Source organism: Ursus americanus, chromosome 32, assembly GCF_024610735.1.
Source record: "Ursus americanus isolate L20-20 chromosome 32, mUrsAme1.1.p, whole genome shotgun sequence".
NCBI lineage: Eukaryota > Metazoa > Chordata > Mammalia > Carnivora > Ursidae > Ursus > Ursus americanus.
The window spans coordinates 2234632-2250068 of record NC_142158.1 but is presented as its reverse complement, the minus strand read 5'-3'; the positions used below and the strand labels follow the sequence as shown (position 1 = coordinate 2250068).

General features: G+C 44.6%; 5 non-coding genes across 5 annotated transcripts; 3 read left to right on the top strand and 2 right to left on the bottom strand.

The window, feature by feature from the left end:
• Positions 1–876: 876 nt before the first annotated feature.
• On the bottom strand, positions 877–949 carry TRNAV-UAC (transfer RNA valine (anticodon UAC)). Its single transcript has one exon. It is a non-coding gene; the product is annotated as a tRNA-Val (tRNA).
• Positions 950–7160: 6211 nt separating this feature from the next.
• On the top strand, positions 7161–7234 carry TRNAT-AGU (transfer RNA threonine (anticodon AGU)). Its single transcript has one exon. It is a non-coding gene; the product is annotated as a tRNA-Thr (tRNA).
• A 3229-nt stretch (positions 7235–10463) lies between these two features.
• TRNAV-AAC (transfer RNA valine (anticodon AAC)) lies at positions 10464–10536 on the top strand. Its single transcript has one exon. It is a non-coding gene; the product is annotated as a tRNA-Val (tRNA).
• A 1579-nt stretch (positions 10537–12115) lies between these two features.
• TRNAI-AAU (transfer RNA isoleucine (anticodon AAU)) lies at positions 12116–12189 on the bottom strand. Its single transcript has one exon. It is a non-coding gene; the product is annotated as a tRNA-Ile (tRNA).
• A 1366-nt stretch (positions 12190–13555) lies between these two features.
• On the top strand, positions 13556–13628 carry TRNAV-AAC (transfer RNA valine (anticodon AAC)). The gene has a single exon. It is a non-coding gene; the product is annotated as a tRNA-Val (tRNA).
• Positions 13629–15437: the final 1809 nt, after the last annotated feature.

Here is a 15437-nt window from a genome sequence, read left to right as displayed (position 1 = left end):
CTGTTCGACGGGAGGGAAATTTTAGCTGATTCTTAGGATCTCAGTTCCCATTTTCTTACTTCTAGATGGATTTCTGGACCTTCCTCATTCTCTGCAAAGACTTGCTTTTGGGAGCTCCTGAAAGATAGGTCTGCTTGGATTGGGTGTTTATAGTTGTCCTTACAAGTAACCTGAAGTTTGCGGTGCTCTCTCTTCTAGTCGGGGAGACGGTGTGGTTTTATTGTTGTGCGCGTGTGCTTTAATATGTTGGGAAATTCAAGTCTGAGCAATTATTACTATCCTTGGGTTTTAAATCACTACCCAAATTATGAAACATCAAAAATTACATGGTGCTTTAAAAAGGAAAAAAAAAGTGTGTTTCCGTTTTATTTAATAGTGTCAAATTTTCTCAGATGGCAGTGTAGCAACTTTCTGTCTACAAGCACGCGAGTGTTCATGTTTCCCTACGAAACCACAAAAGAAGGTCTGATCTACCTCCTTAAAGTCTGGTTCTGTGGGAAAGCACACATGTCTAATTTCAGGAAAACTGGAGTCTTCCAGTTTCTGAGATCAAACACGTGGGGTTTCCTTTAACTGCATTTCTCCACCTCTGCTGCTTAAAATTGCCTAAGTAGATGCTTTTCTGCCATTACAAATCCTTAACATTGTAACTACTATGGATTTGGTGTTGATCAGGCCTTGCTTGTAAGTGTTCTCTCCCTGGCCATCATAAAAAGCAGAGAAATCCTCTGATAGCAAGCCAGCCCGCCCAATCAAGTGAGTGTCCAGAAGGGGAAACTGAGGACGCAATCCACTGGGCCCTAGGTTATCTCAGTATGTGGAGGGAAAAGGAAAGCTCCCTGAATTTCTTTTGAATGGAAGCCAAAGGTAACTTCATGGTTCCACTGGGAATCGAACCCAGGATCTTCTGCGTGTAAAGCAGATGTGCTAACCACTACACCATAGAACCTGAAGATGACCCATTTTCCCAGGTGCTCTTACTAGAATCAAGGTGAGACAAGAAGACCAAAATTAGGTATAGATTGTTATTATGACTAAGAATTAACTCCTGTGAACTTGGCCCAGGGGGGATGAGTGGGACAAATGAACTATCTGCATCTCACATACACAAGCTTGAAAGTCGTAATGAGTACTGTGACTTCTCCATTTCCATTCTCCTGGACCACTCAATCTGGCCCACATTTATTGTTTCTCTACCCACATTGATTGAGAGCTTACTATACTCCAGACACTTTTCAAGGGTCTGGGATAGAGCAGTACATGCATGGTTTAAAAAAAAAAAAATCCCTTCTTGAGATGACATTGTGGTACTAGCCACTAAAAAAGTGCATTTCTATTTCACGGAAACTATCCTTGAATTTAGCGGCAGTCCACATTAACTCCCCCTTTGCCCCTTGTCCTGAAACTACTGCACATTTCAATTCACCAGATAAAAAAATGCATTCACTAAGATCACTATCAAGCCCATCATAAATATCTAGTATTACTATTAAATTAGCTTAGAACTTGCAGACCTCTTGAAAGAATCTTGAGGTTGTTTAATGCTTTGCCTTACCTAAGAGAGAGTTAGAAGCCTGGGTGTAACCCAAGTGTCTGTGCTGTTGGGCTTGTTTCTTTGAGCTCCCGTAGGCAGAAGAACATGCCTGAGCCAGTCTGCTAGTCCCATGAGGAGAATGAGACTCACACGGAACAGAGTCCACTCTCCCTCTACCCCAGTCTGAGTCTTTATCAACTGATCCTCGATGGTTCAGCAAGTGCAGCTGAGATCACATTTATCCAGTTGGGTCCAGCCTGCACCAAGTGACCCGGGGCCAACCAGTAGTCTCTTGGGAATAGATAACTATGTTTTATGTTGATGATCTCTGGGGTGATTTCTTATGAAGTGACAGCGGATTGACACAGAAGGAGACAGAATTTGAGAATATCCTCTCTGAGATGAAGGCATATCCATTACATATCACGTGTCCACCTGTTCAGCCATGAGCCACTGAGTGATAGAGACGCTCTCTGTCTCTCTGTGGGAAATTTCCACTTAGTGTGGAACCAGTATACTTGGCTAACTCTCCAATCTGGTCCCAGATAGAAACTGGCTTTTATTTACCTCTAGGATATATATTAAAATATACATAACAAAATGAGACAAAGCCATTAAAAGAAAACTATAGACCAACATCTTTCTTAAACATAGCCACAAAAATCCTTGAACAAATATTGGCAAATCAAACTCAGAAATACATAAAAAGGGTAATACATTACTACTACACGAAGTTGATCCCAGTCTGTTTTAACATTCAAAAATCAATCAGGGCAATTCACCATATTTTTGTAATTCACCATATTAATAGACTAACTAAATACAAAAAACAGTATGATCATATCAATAGAGGCAGAAAAAGCATTTAGTAAAATTCAGCATCCATTCATGATAAAAATTCACAGCAAACTAGGAATAGAAGGGAGCTTTGCTTCCTTAATCAAATAAAGGATATCTACCAAAAAAAAAAAAAAAAGGAAAGAAAAAGTTACAACCAACATTATACTTAATGGTGAAGGACTGAATGCTTCCTTCTAAGATTTAAATCAAGGCAAAAACGTCTTCTTTCTCTCTTTTCCTGTCAAGGAAAGCCTTAGGGGTCTTAGCTACCACAATAAACATAAGTGCAGATTGAAATGGAAGAAATAATGCTGTCTTTACTCAAAAATAACATAATTTTCTCTATGTAGAAAATCCCATACAACCTGAATGGACATTTTTCCGAAGAAGACGTCCAGATGGCCAACAGACACGTGAGAAGGTGCAAAGCATCGCCAGTCGTCCTGGAAATGCACATCAAATCCACGGCGAGATAGCACCTCACACCCGTCAGAAGGGCTGGTATCAAAAAGACAAGAATAACAAGTGTTGGTGAGAATGTGGAGAAAAGAGATCCCTCATGCAGTGTTGGTGGAAATTTAAATCAGTGCAGCCACTATGGAAAACAGTATGGCGGTTCCTCAAAAAAATTAAAAATAGAATTACCATACGATCCCATAATTCCCAAATGAAATGAACACACTCATTTGAAAAGATATATGCACCCCTATGTTTATTACAGCATTATTTACAAGAGCTAGGATATGGAAGCAGCCCAAATGTCCATTGATAGATGAATGGATAAAGAAGATATTACACACACACACACTAGAATATCACTTGGTCATGGGGCGCCTGGGTGGCACAGCGGTTAAGCGTCTGCCTTCGGCTCAGGGCGATCCCGGCTTTGTGGGATCGAGCCCCACATCGGGCTCCTCCGCTATGAGCCTGCTTCTTCCTCTTCCTCTCCCACTCCCCCTGCTTGTGTTCCGTCTCTTGCTGGCCGTCTCTATCCTGTCAAATAAATAAATAAAATCTTAAAAAAAAAATATATTACTAGGTCATAAAAAATGAATCACCATTTTCAACATGGATGGACCAAGAGGGTATTATGCTCACTGAAATAAGTCAGACAGACCGTGCTGAATTCTTACCTTGTCTTTTTTTTTTTCCTTTTTCATGCCTTTATCTGCCACATTGTTCTAAAATAAATAGTGGCAAGCATTTTTCCTTTTCGTAAGATAATGCTTTTTTTTTTTTTACAATAAGAGTAGCCAAAGACGTGATGAAGTCCTCACAGGTAGTCCAGCATATACCACGTTCCAAAGTGAGCTTTGTTTCAAGACATCCATATGACAAAAATAAAATTAAATTGTGGAGAGGTGTGAGTCAGCAGGGCACTTTTCCCGGGAGGGGGAAGTCGGTTTTTTAGAGTGAAAGTCTAGGAAAGTCTGCGGAGGCTTTAATCAATGTGGTGGAAGTAAAATTTCCAAAGTGGAGGCAACTTGAACTTCAGACGCTATAGTGAGAAAGATGAACTTGGGAAGAACAGGGCTGCCCGTGGAGCCTCAACAGAGGCCCAGACCAAGAACACCCACAATCTCATCAAGAGAGTTCCCACATCCCCAGAAGGATAACATAGTGTGTAAAATGTACAACAGAAGAGAATGCAGTGCCTTATTTCAATAGTGCAATGTACTTAGAAAGGAAGAACACATTGAAAAGGAGGATGGACTGGTTGTAAACATCACTGCATTTTAAAGAGTTAAAATACCCCTGTACCTACATCTCCTGCCAATCTTTTCAGCCGGGCTACGGTCGTAATACGCAAGAATGAGCGTCATTTAGCTAGTGCTCAGCCTCGCTTTTCAAATTATTTGCTTTTTGTATATAATACTACCAGGATCTCTTAAACAATTGCATTTTCCCTTTATGTATTAGGGATTCTTTCTCTTGTGTATTTTTATTAGAAGTAGTTTCTCTACTTGCTAGTACCATTTATTATAAAACTTGACTACTTAATATAAATCAGCTAAAGCAGTTCTGTTCAAGGGAGACCTATAGTTCAAGAAACTTCTGAAAAAAAACATTAAATATAACTACTTTCAGTGTAGATTGGAATGTTGAAAGTTTCTATTGAGGGTTCTTATTTTTCCTGTGCATCTAAAAATTTTAGATGTTATTCACCAGCTGTAAATATTTGCATGTCTTTGGTGCCTATTATATGCAAGAATGCAGCGAGGGAAGGATACTAATGTAATTGGTTTGGCCTCTCTGTTTGCAGTAGAGTTTTAGAGATAAATACATAGGTTAGAACACCATGATATAGAATTGTTACTTAATTTACCATATTAAACACATGTTTTCTCCCACACATGTCATAGTCCACTGAAAATATGCGAATTTTCTCCTCTGCTACAATTTTTTGCACGCTAGAGCTATTTCTTGGTTAATTTCTTGAATGATCGTTGGAATAGCATATGTGCTATCTTTTTGCAGTATTTGATCTGTTTAAATTAATAGAATGCCAACAAAATAAATAAGTCTACTTGAGAGTTACTGGTAGGAATTAAAAACTGTAAGTCTTAATTAAGGATTCATCCACATAATCAGGAATATGAGAAATGAAATTTAGGTGGAAGTACAGAGATCAACCAAGTGCAAAATAATATTTCACAAGCTCAGAAGTAGACAAAAAAGAAAGTATGTACACAAGCAAAAAGACCTTCAGGGAACTACACCCGTCCTGGCACACGTAAAAATGTCCTAAAGGATAACACAGACTGTTTTTTATTACGAAAGAAATAAATGAATGTGGATTTTGGAAACAGCATAAGGCGAATTGGTCTGAGTCTTGGGATCACACATTTGAGTACCTCCTGTCTGTCTGTATTTCGAAACCATTCGCCTCTTCCTGGACTCAACAGATGGTTTCTAATGAAAAAGGCATTGTGAAGGTGTTTCCTGGGTGAGATTCAGTGACTCAGTGGGTATGTCATCTAAAAATCAACCAGACTTTCCAGATTCAGCAACTGGCTGCTTGCTTTTGTCCTTTTAAAAAAATATCTTTCTTCCTGAATGATGTTAAGCGATCAGGGAATAACTTGGAGAGGAATTGCCTGAACTCTTCCCTCATCTCTCCTGATGCTGACCCCAACGAACAGTGGGATGTGAGGTTCACACACAACCAAAGCCTCTCTTAACCCCCAGACCCACTGGTTTCTGGTTGTACAGGAAGACAACGAGCACTTGATTTCCCCTGCGTCAAAAGCATTTACATTTATCTACACAGGAGGCAGAGAGAGAGGTGGTGGAATGTCCTGATTGTCGTATTTGTATTTATAGGCTGGTATTTACCTTTGCAGGTGGTTGATCGCACCCTTCCTACGGCTTGTACAAGCAACGAGGGAACAGGGAACAGTGCTGAGACTAGCTGTGAGTGGGGATAATCAGATTTGCCTTTGCCCTCTCCTGCTTCATCTGACTCTGGACGCTCCTGATTTTAAGTCTCAACCCTTGGTTTCTCGTTAGTCACTTTGTTCTGTTTCCCTTGGGTTGCTCTTTTCTGTTTTATTTGCACCTTTTTCCCCCAGGGAGGGAAATTTCTCAGCTTAGCTTCCTCTTTGCAGGACCAGGACTGGACGTCACCCGTACTGATCTTTCTGGGCTCTTCCCTACCACCTACCTTCTTCTGCTACACTGGCTTGGGGATCGTCAGGGTGGAGGGGGTGGAGGGGGAAATGGAGAGGGTGGAGGGGGCGGGGGCAGGGGCGAGAGGGATTGGGGGGGCGCTGAGCAGCGGCGGCCCAGCGAGGCTACTCCTGACAAAGCGCTGTGTATTTTTTATAGAAGTTTGTGGAATTTTATTATGGATACGTGCGTTTAATTGGTGTGTGTTACAATGTATTCCTCCAACGTTTGTCTCAAGGGTAGACCAGATGATCTAAAGGATTTGTCCGGTTCCAGTCTCTTGGAGTGAGAACATGTGCCTTTTCCAGATCATTTTTAGTATTTGTTTTTCAGAAAGAAAGGGATTATTATTAGTTTTAATATCACTATCAGATAAAAGGTGAGAGTAAGAAGAGGTCTATCCAATATTGCTTGGTGGGAAAATGTCAGGAAGTTAACATACCAGTGAAGTTTTAATGTGTTTGATGTTTATATATAATTTCTTTTTTAAACAACTTTTTTCCAAGTTTGTATTTAAATTCCAGGTAGTTAACAGACAGTGTAAAATTAGTTTCAGGTGCGGAATTTAAGAAGTGCTGTGTATTTTTAATGGATCCCATTTGCTACAGCAAATTACCAGTCTCTTTTCAAATACAGAAAATGGTCAGTTTCACATGGGATAAAAAAGCAACCGCTTAGTGACAAAGAGAAGAAAACCGCCCGCGTCTGAGCACCTGACTTTCAGTGATTTCGGTGTCATTCCAGGAAAGGCTCAGGGCAATCGCATTGCCTGAGCCCGTGTAGCCGAAAAGCAGCTTTGTCTCCCCATTGCAGATTCCAAGCTGAACCCATCTTCTGTGGAGTTGCAAACGCTCCTGGGAGGGAAATGGTGTGGCTGCTGCAAGGGGCCCAGGGGCTGAGGAAGTCTCTCTTCCCCGCACAGCGAATCAACTGCTGGGCAGCTTTCAGGTGAAAGTAAGAAAACTTGATCAAAATCCTGAGAATTAAAAATGCTAATAATCCTGAAAATTAGTCTGGATGCCCTTCTGTTGGTCAAAAATTCTTGGAAACCACAGCAGTCAGACCGAACCATGAAGTCACCCTCAAATTATATGCAAGTGAGCTACCTTCCGCCGTGGGCTCCGTGGCTTAGCTGGTCAAAGCGCCTGTCTAGTAAACAGGAGATCCTGGGTTCGACTCCCAGCGGGGCCTTCCAGTGTGAGTTTTTGTAACTTAGTAGCCTGAAATTGGAGAGAATTTGAATTTACATCCCTAAAGCCCCAGAAGTGGAAGGGACAGCATTAGATGAAGAATCGTATCTAAAAACATAACCAAAAAAATCTATCCCAATGGTACAGTGATAGAAAAACCAAAATATGCGTGCCGAGAACTGGAAAACTCAGAGACCTTGTTCTACTGTTATGATTTGAGCCCTGAAGTCGCCTAGGATAAGTGGGGTTGCTTCTTGGTCTTCTTTTACCATTTTAGGTCGGATGTCAGGCACTCACCTTTATGCGATCTCCGTGACTGCCCTAATTATTTTTGCCCCAGAGTCTTTACCAACTAGAGCATTGTCCACAGTTGTTTTTCTTGACTGGCTCCTTGAATGACTCCCCCTCCCCCATCCCCAATTTTGCACCAAATAGTTTTTTGGCCCACTGAATAGTGATTGGAGCAGAGCCATGGTTTTCAAAATTTAGTGAGCATGTGAATTACCTGGTGATCCATTAAAATGAAAGATTTCGTTCACTACATCTCTGATAAGGCCTGAAATTCAGCATTTATACAAGCTCCCTGCTGAGTGATATCTATGCTGCTGTTACATGGACCTTATTCTGTGTAGAAAGGCTAGTGACTTAGGGATCTACGTTCAGTGGTTGTGGCCTTTCTTTCTTTCTTTCTTTCTTTTTGAGGTAAAATTGGCATATAGTGTTACGTACCTTCAAGCGCACGTGGTAATTAGACACCTGTATGCTTCACGCAGTAATCACCACCAGAATGTCTTCTTCCATTCAGTAGGTTGTCTTTTCATCCTGATAGATGATTTCCTTGGTTGTGCAAAAGTTTTGTGGTTTGATGTAGTCCCGTTTGTTTACTTTTCCTTGCACTTGGGGTCAGATCCAGGAACACATCACTAAAACCGATGTCAAGGAGCTTACTGCCCACATTTCCTCCCAGGAATTTTATGGCTCGAGGTGTTACATTCAAGTCTTTAATCCCTTTTTAGTTAATTTCTGTGATGGTGTAAATATGGTCTAGTTTCATTCTTGTTCATGTGGCTGTCCAGTTTTCCCAGCACCTTACTGGTTGTGGTTTTGAGTTCTACCCTTTTATATGTTTATAGCCATTTTCCACACTCATTAGTAAGCCTGGAGTTGTGTCTACTCATTTGTCTTTGGTCAAATCCAATTCCAAAAAAAAAAAAAAAAATGAAAGAAAAGAACTAGGTAAAAATTCTAATATAAATTAAGTGTAAAAATCAAGTAGTGTTATAATTGTTTTCTCCTTTTCATGGGATAAGGGACTCTAGGATATACCAGAAATGTTGGGAGGAGGAGTAATATGGTTGCATCTGAAAGAGGAGAGGATAAAAAAGAAGAATTAATGGCAAAGCACACAAAATTCCTTTAAAAAATGCTGAAGGCAACTGGAAGTAAAAGTATAAACCTGAAAACTCTTGGTGCGTTTATGAGTTAGATAACTCTCAAAAACAATAAACCTGGAAAAATACTTTAAACCCGGAGACTTGAGATTTTTCTTGTTTATGTGCTCTATTTCTTCGACGTTCTAAGAAATATTTTTTTCAGTATTTCTCACACTCCCTAAAAGCTCTCCTCTCCACTCATGGTGCACACATTTCTCAGACAATGAGTTTCATTTCAATTCGTTTCTTGCTTCTCCCATAGTGGTGTAACAGGCTGGTTTCTCCTTTTGTAGCCATTTGGGAGGAATGTTAGGTGTCAGATACTTATTTTACAGATCTCTTGCAGTGGACAGCTGGCTACTGTAAGAAATAAAGGTGGTAAACAGTGATAGGAAACACTGCTGGGAGAGGTGAGTTCTTAAATAAAACAACTGGAGAATGTTTGTCTCTACAAATTGATCCCAAATAAGATCTAGAAATTCACTGATATGTCTTAACTAAAGTGCCTTGTCTTTAACTGAAATCCTATTTCTCTACAGACTAAAGTGAATGTATCCTCATTATTCCTAGGTCGCATGACATCTCCCTTGACCCATGACCTACCATGCTGCTCCTGATGCCAGACCCCCCCCCCCACACTTCTCTCCACCTCTCCTCCACCAATGTGTTTCTTTTCATCTATCAAATCTCAGATCAGTTATCAATTCTTTGGAAAGCCTTTCCTAATCACTAGGAGTTGGAAAATCGCCCCGTTTCTATGCCTCTGTGAAAATGCATGAGCATTTATTTCTGTGCTTTCATGTGGCAATTTTAAAATAATTAACCTATTTTGTTCGATCATATTATAATAATCAGCGCATGTGCCCTTTGCTGCCCGCAGCCTGTCCAATTTATCAGAACATCTGGTACCCCCAGAGCCTAGGTCAGCACTGGGCACACTGTGGGCTACTCATTAATTCTTTAAAAATAAGCGCCTAGCCGTCTTATTGAAAAATGCACTATCATTCATGCTGCCGACTTCATGTCGGAAGAAAACAATAAGACAGGAGATCTGCCATCTGGGAAACACTGCCTCTCTTCTGTTTCCTGCAACACTGTGGCCAGACCAGTTTCTGGTGAAGAAAGAGGGTTTCCACGTTGCCGTTGGCCAGAGGGGCAGACACACGGATCCCTCACAACGGATTTGAGGAAAGATCATTTCGTGGTGAGCACCTTCGAGAGCCTCGGGGAAACACTGGCAAGGGGAAAGGAGGGAGGAACGTCAGTTGAAACGAAGAGAAAAGTAAAAACTAGGCAAGCACACCATCTGTTAGGCACGTGGACACCGGCCACTGAGCCTTGGCGTTGCAGAGCGGTGGGAGGGACACGGAGTCATCATGTCACCGCTTTGTCACCACCCCCCCAGTAAGCTGGGCACAGCCCCCCACCCCGCTCGGCAGAGGCCCCCAGACCGGCTTGGCCCTGGCGGAAGTCTGGGAGGCCTCCAGCGCGCTGTGGGGGCTCCTGCTTCTCAAGGTCAGGAGAGAGGTGGCCATGGACACCACACCGCCTGAGAGCCCGAGGTGACCCTGCCTGGGGTCTGGGAAGGAACTTGGACTCTGGTTTCCAGTTACCTTTGGTGGTGAGACACGGCGTCTCTGTATTGTTGTTTTAACAAACGAGAAGTGTAAGCAGAAAGAAATTCATCGTGAGTGAAAATATACTAAAAGAAAAATCATTCAAAATTATTAGGTTTGGGGGCACCCAGGAAACGGATGTATCAGTGCCTGCAACCCCGGAGAGAAAGTTCCCAGCCGGGTTTCCGTAGTGTAGTGGTTATCACGTTCGCCTAACACGCGAAAGGTCCCCGGTTCGAAACCGGGCGGAAACAGCGGTTCGGCGGGACTTTTGGCAATTTGGAGGAAGTAGCAGCTTACGAGTGCCTGAGCCTTTGTGCACCCTGCCCCACCCTCCCCCCACCTGAAAACACGGGTTTTCCAAGTCACCCCGATTCGAGCGGCGCTGACACTTGCATCCTCACCTGCCCAGTCGGCCCTGGCACCTCGGAGGCCTGCCTTCAACAGGTTCCTTCTAAGAACAGGACCCGGTTAACATTAAGTTAGATGCTTTCTTCTTACGTATCGCGCTTGAAGGTTCCTTATGTCGTCTGGATCCAAGCCCTTTCTGTTAGAATATTTTCTTCCAGCCTGTGGCTAGTGTCTCCTCTCTCTCAACTCAGCCTTCCGGTGGAAAATGTGTCCACCTCGGCTCAGGTGTTTCCAATCTCACAACCCTATAAAATGAGTATCAACACAAGTTCACAGAAAAGGAAATAAAACTGTCTTATAGATACATGATGAGATACTCAGACTTACTCATTATCAGAGAAATGTAAATAATTAAACTCACAGAGTACCCCTCTTCACCCACCAGAACGGCAGAAGAAAAGCATTGGCAGAGTTCTCTGTCCGGGAGGACTCACTCATTCAGTGAACGTCTGTGGAGCGCCTGCTTTCCGCCTGGTCCTGACCCCCGCCCTCGGGGCCCCTGGATCCAGACTCAGAGTCAGACGGAGGCTTGTGTCACTGATGGCTCCAAACCATATGCTCCTGCTCTCAGTGACACCATTTTCTACAATAAGCACCGCTCACCAGGTCCAACAGAAGTCAACCGACCCTCAATTTATAAACGTGGTTGACACCAAAGCCTTGTGAAGTATTTGCATTTATACGCAAAGAGAGTTCAGGTTCAGGCTCAGGTGAGCAAAACTTTTTTACTTACCAGGAGGTCCAGAAGGGCGTTTGGAAGTGCAGGGGGCTGAGGACACTCTGTGGACTCTCCAGCGTACTTAGGAAGCTCGGCAGGCACCTCAGCGACTAAAGGCGGGAAGAACCAGCCAGCGTGAGGACAACCAGAACTGTGCACGCAGTCCCGCAATGTCCCTTAGTGCTCTCTTGCAAATTCTAGGTGCAACTTACAAGCAAAATGGGGGAATGAAATGCTTTCCAGCAAGTGAGTGGGAATGAAATGAGGACCTTGGAAATTGTACAAGTTGGAAATGGGCTACTTCCAGGCTGAACGTGTTCGTAAAGCCTGAAGTTGCGTAAGTAAGGGAAAGATTTTTGACAAAACAAATAATTGTAAAATAATAGAAAGAATATATCCTGGAGAAAATAGGTTCCCCAATCGAATATGAAGGAACACCAGAGACTTTCTTTCTTTCTTCTTTCTTTCTTTTTTTTAAGTCACATTGAATCGAGCTGACTTTCTTTAAAAGCAGGCTCTCTGGCCAAGGTGGGTGGGACGTGAACTGACCAAGCCCACCATCAGAGTCGCGGGGGCTACCGACTGGGCCTGTAGGGTACCCTGATAGCATCAACTGTTTGGAAGAACCTCAAGCTCCAGCCTTAGTCTAACTAAATCTCTGTAGGCAGCACTGAAGTCAAAATGTTCCGAAGGAAAAGCAGATGTGGCCAGTACGGGGCTTGAACCCGCGACCTTGGCGTTATTAGCACCACGCTCTAACCAGCTGAGCTAACCGGCCAACCTGCTGTGTTGTGTTTTGCTGCAAAATTTAAAGCCCTATTTCCTGCAGTAGCTCTTTGTGGAAAGTTTGATGTTCTCTTCCCTTTCTCATTCCACCCAATCGCACAAGAATACAAAAACTGAAAAAAAAAAATCCATCTTTAAGCACAAATGAACCTCACTCACGGGGAAACCACGTCCTTCTCAAATCCTGCGATCTAATCAAAACCTCAGAGAATCTTTATTCCCCCAGAAACCGAAAAGCTAATCTTAAAATCCATATGGAAATGCAAAAGACCCAGGAAAGGAAACATAATTTTGAAAGAAGAGGACCAACGTGGGAGGATTTTAGGCGTCTTGATTTGAAAACTTTCTACAAAGATGCAGGAACAGGGACTAAAGTAGGGGCAGAAAGGACAGACACACAAACCCACGGAACGGAACTGAGAGTCGAGAAGTCCCCCGGGCCACGTACGGCCAGCTGGTTTTCAACAAGAGTGCCAGGGCGTCAGTGATGGGAAGGACAGCCTCTTCCACAAGGAGCGCGGGGACAGCGGCTATCCACCTGAGAGGGCCATCGCCTGTCATTAGGAAAATGCAAAATAAAATCACACGGAGATAACCATTTCCTACTCACGGGTTTGGGAGGGGGTCTCCTTGGAGCTCATGGCCCTGCTGAGGTTTGGAGAGGCGACTCCAGTCCCCATTGGAAAGGTCACTGGCAGAGTCCCTGAGCCGTGGTGGGCCTTTCGGTTTATGACCGCGGCCCTCCTGGTGTTAGACAAACAATATGGGATATTGCAGCTAGGGGAAACTAAGCCTCCGCACTGCATCTCAGGTCGGCCAGGTGACGACTCTTAGACACACTGGGCTCCACTCATCGGTGTCGAGCCCAGCCCAGGAAAGCTGACAGTCTCCTCCCCGTTTCCGTCCCCGCTCTGCCTGGCACACAGGTGGGCACATCCCCTTCCCCCCCAGTCCTCAACGTCTATGGGGCGACCCCGCCCCACCCAGAATGGGCGCTTTGCAGAGTTTAGCCCCGTGGCTCCCTGTTATTTTCCTGGGATCTTTCTCTGGCACGCAAAAGATGGAGATCACAGAACCTTCCAAAGTCCCATAAACCCAAAGAGGACCCGTCGAGGAATTTTTCTGCAATCTCCCATACCCGGAGGCTGCCAGCAATTTCTGTCTTGCGGTCGGAAAGGACTTCTTCCCCGGGAAAGTTTACTTGGTGCGAGTCATTGACTCCAATATTGTTGATCTGAATAACTAGGAAAGCGCAGTAAGCTTGAGATTTCTTGGAAGAAAGGTCAATGCAGTGTTGCCAGACCTGAGACAGCCAGGAAAGTCTATTCTGTATTAGGAGAAAAATCACTTTTGTCCAGGTTTCCGTAGTGTAGTGGTTATCACGTTCGCCTAACACGCGAAAGGTCCCCGGTTCGAAACCGGGCGGAAACAGAGGTTCCCTCTATCTGAAAAGTGTGGGGATTTTTTTGCAGTTTCTCCAAAGCCTTGCAGAGGTCGTGTTTGGGATCGCACCATTTATCGCCCTCGGAGTGGAGACCCCTCACCTGGAACCTCCAGTACGTGGTGAGCTGGGTGAAACTCAAATGAGGTCCCCTTCCTGGGGGGCTGTGTCCCCGCTCCTTCCCAAGTCTGTCCCCCCCACTCTGAGCGAAGATCTTTGGAAACCGAGCATCCACAGACTGTAGTGAACCTCACCAGCCTCCAGCAATTTTTTTATTGCCAGACCAATATTTTCAGATATAGGGTTGCTTTAGGGACGAGAGAGAAAGGTGTAGGAGTATTGTGGGGTAGGATCGTGCAGGGAGATCTTAGTGGGCCCGAGCCCACTGCCAAATCCATCTCACATGTCGACACTAATCCCGGGCCCCCATCGTCTGGTCCCCAAGCAAATCTCAGGGACTCGGTCCTCAGGTTGCTCCAACCAGGACCTTGCGGGGAGGGAGTGGTTACCACCCGCAGCGCGATTTCGTGGCCATACCGTCGCCTCCCGGCCAAGGCCCCTCGGGCCCTCACTGCACCCAGCGCCCGGAGCTCACTCGCTCAGCCTCAGGGGGATCAGCGCGTGCTCCCCTGAGGTCCGGGACTCTCCTGGCGCATTTGGGCTAGAGTTAGGGTGTTTCCCTGCATGTAGACGCACGGGGGGTCCTCGCTAAGAACCTGAACGTGCAGGTACTCTTGCTGGACATTTCCCCTAGAAATTCCTGGTGGAAGGAGGGAGCCCACACGCTCTAAAGAAGTGGGGTCATTTGCTGCATTTGGGGAAGTGAGGAAGGAGAGGGGGGTGGTGTAACAGTAACTTGGTTGTGTGCATTGTCTCATTTTACTCAAGAATGTGAACCATGAACCAAGACTATGAACGGTCCTTCTTTTCAACTGGCTGATCCGTTAGAGTGGGTTCAAAGCCCTTATACGGGCCTCGAGCTGATGTTTGACTCCTGTTCAATCCAACAAGAAAGTTTGTTTTGCTGGTGCATGAGCTCGACTTAGCAGGAATATGAAGTGATTTAAAACATTAGGAAACTTCTTCAGGCTATTTGTTTATTGTTCTGCCTCTTAGACCTGAAACTGGCCCTTTGGGTTTCAAGCCGACTAATAAAGTGCCCCCATTGCGAGTCTGAAGTAGGTTCTCTGATAAATCTCACTAACACGGTTCCACCAGGCTCCCAGCAGGGAACACTGCTGATGGACTACACCCCATCCTGGAATATTTCTGAAAGATAACACTGAGGGGAGGCACCTCCTAACAGCCAGATCTTTGGCTGGTGGACCTGGGCATTCATTTCATTCAGACATCGGAGTAGACGTGAACTCACATAGTGACTGATGGTTGGGCCAGTTGGTCAGAGAGATCAATGTGGGATCCTTCACACAGCACCTCTCTGGAGACCAAGCAGCCACTTGCCTCTTACTAATTTCCCCGGGAAAAGAGACGAACCACAGCAAGCAGAACACTAGAAAAGTTATTCCCAGATGCCGTGAATTCATGATGTGAAGGCAGTGGCTCCGAGTGGGACCAGCGGTGGACTGAAAGAGGTGGGTGTTAGCCTAGAACCACCCCTTTCCCATGCAAGGCACTCCTTCCTCTCCCAGCCTGGAGCGCTGTCTGCTGAGAGATGGAAGCTGAGCTCCTCCCGCCGCTGCTCTCGTCTGCGGTCACACCCTCTCTCCGGGAACAGCCTACATCCAAATACAGGTCTCCGAGTGGATACAACAACTCTACTCTCCTGCCTTGATTCAGGA